The following is a 2,679-nucleotide window of genomic DNA, read 5'->3' on the forward strand; positions in this document are numbered from 1 at the left end:
CAGTCCTGGCTGACAGAGAGTGTATGTGTGTGTGTGTGAGAGAGTGTGTATGTGGAAGATGCAGTATTAAGGCAAACAAATAATGCTAACTTGACTAGCTTATGGTATTACTGTTTCGGTAATTACACACACAGTAAAAGTGTGTATTTAGGCCACGGATCGATTGCATTTCACGTATTCACTCACGTGATCACTCGAGCTGTGATGGCATACCGGTACATCAGAAAGAATGCTGATGTGTGAGTTGGCTGGCGCGTGTGGCGTGTGGGGGTTGGTTGGTTGGTTGGCGCATGTTGGTTGGCACATGTGGGTTGGCTGGTTGGCATGTGTGGATTGGTTGGTTGGTGGGTGTGGGCTGGTTGGCGTGCGTGTGTCGGTTGGCTGGTTGGCGTGTGTGGGTTGGTTGGTTGGTTGGCACGTGTTGCTTGGCACATGTGGGTTGGCGTGTGTGGGTTGGTTGGTTGGTTGGTTGGCGTGCGTGGGTGGGTTGGCTGGCTGGTTGGTGGGTGTGGGTTGGGTGGTTGGCGGGTTGGCGTGTGTGGGTTGGTTGGTTGGCTGGCTGGTTGGTGTGTGTGGGTTGGCGTGTGTGAGTTGGTTGGTTGGCGGGTGTGGGTTGGTTGGTTGGCGTGTGTGATTTGGTTGGTTGGCGTGTGTGATTTGGTTGGTTGGTTGGCGGGTTGGGGCGTGCGTTGGATGGATGGATCTGTCTGCCTGCTTTTAGTTGCCTGCCATTCTCCACAAAACAAACAACACAAAAAAAAATCCATTTTATTTGTAGAGCACTTTTACCAATGGACACTGTCTCGAACCAGACAGGAAGGAACCCATCCTCATCTGGGTAACACCACATAGTGTAAAAGTAAAGGACACTTGAGTGCAAAATTATATGTGGTAATTGCAGTCCTAAGGCCATAGCAGCAACCATAGTCCTGTCATCCTCCATGGCCTCCAGTTGATGAGAGCTCCATCCAGATGTAGGGCATCAGCATGGACCAGGTAGGTCTGGAGAGCGGTCAGGATCACTGGCATCTCCAGAAAATCATGTGTGGCTCGACAGAAGGAGAAAGGGAGAGATTATTAGGTGCGATGGATATGACTGTGTACTTTGCGTGAAATAAAGTCTCCTCATCGTAAGCTTGATTAAACAAATATGTTTTCAGCCTGGACTTAAACCCCAAATCAGAATCCCGAACACTAATTGGAAGACTGTTCCATAACTGTGGGGCTTTGTAAGAGAAAGCTCTTCCCCCTGCTGTAGCCTGCACCTTTTGATCGAAGTAGGCGTGGCAGATCATAGAAGACCAAAAGTTCACTTAGGTACTGTGGATAAGTCCTTGTGCACGGTCCCCGCACAGAGAAAAACACGGCCTAGAGGGGCTGGGAGTGGTAGTACCACGCCACGTGCTTACCGTGGATTTGTAGGCGATAGTACGAGATGTTTCTAGCACGGTTCTTCGCTTGTACAGCTTGGCCTGCTGGTCAAATAGGTCGTGGATCTGTTTCTCCACAGCCTCCAATTCCAACAGCAGCATGTGCAGCTCGAGCAAGTCCTTATCTGCACTCAAAGGTGGAGAAACAACCGACATGTTCGCCTTTATAAACAGAGGTAGATGAGATAAATGTGAAAAGTAAAACAAGGCTAGCAGGCTACAAGCTAGTCGCTTATGTTTGTAAGATCGGATGAAAACTTAGCGACAACGCAACGTTACGATTGTTCTTTATCTAAAATAGTATCGGTGACGTATGTAGACGTTATACAAGTAAAGATAAGACTTTACTTTTACTTACTCATGCAGATAAAACCGCAACAAACACCCGCGCTGATGTCAGCTGCTTCATCTGATGCTTCCAAAACAGATCAGTAACATCATCTACGTCAGCACGACGTACAGTACCATGACCACCCCCCCCCCCCCGAATCACATCCGATATAGTTCTACGATATTGTTAAACATCGCGGGTGATTTTGAACCCGAGCGTTTATCAGTCATCGACTTCCTGCCGTGATTAATTTCCATTTGGCTAAACTTTGACGTCGCAAAATGAATAAGACGACCTAAGGGCGGGGCTACGGTGTCCTCAACACGAAGTTCCCAAAGCGCTTTGAAGTAAACACTTCAGGAACTATCTTTGGCAGGAACGGTTCCATTTCCGTCGTGCTCAAGAATCTGTGAAATCCGAGCCAAGAGAAAACGAGACGGGCGGGTTACGGTGTCTCCTCTGGTCTCACAGAGTTCCCAAAATGTCTGGAGCAACTAAACAGTTCTGGAACCATCATTGCTGCAGTTCCTTTTTCATTCAGCTGAATTTGTCAAGTCTGAGCCAAGAGAAAACAAGAGGGGTGGGGCTATGGGGTCTATTTTTTGAGGGCAAAAAAAAAAAAAAAAAAAAAAAACCCCACACACAACCAACCCAAAAACCAATAACAGACGAGAGTACAAAGTTCTGACCGTCACGGTTTCAGAAGCAAACGGTTCATGAAAATGCTTCAGGTTCTCACTTTTAACTAATCAGAGACATTTAGTACAGTAAGCTCCGCCTACACACTTCCTGTTATGCAATAACATTCTCAAAACTAACTGCCGTTCCTGGAATCCTGGCTAAAGTTCCTGTTTGTGTTGTTGTTCAGTCCTACAGGACCTCTACATATGTACAGAGAGGAACTGGTGGAGGAACCGG

General features: G+C 47.4%; 1 long non-coding RNA gene across 1 annotated transcript; it reads right to left on the bottom strand.

Moving 5' to 3' along the window:
- Positions 1–754: 754 nt before the first annotated feature.
- Positions 755–1,909, bottom strand: LOC128602696 (uncharacterized). The gene is made up of 2 exons (XR_008384873.1): positions 1,789–1,909; positions 755–1,555 (listed from the first exon to the last, which is right to left on the bottom strand). It is a non-coding gene; the product is annotated as an uncharacterized LOC128602696 (long non-coding RNA).
- Between the last annotated feature and the right edge of the window lie 770 nt (positions 1,910–2,679).

Source organism: Ictalurus furcatus, chromosome 27 (genome assembly GCF_023375685.1).
Source record: "Ictalurus furcatus strain D&B chromosome 27, Billie_1.0, whole genome shotgun sequence".
Taxonomy (NCBI): Eukaryota; Metazoa; Chordata; class Actinopteri; order Siluriformes; family Ictaluridae; genus Ictalurus; species Ictalurus furcatus.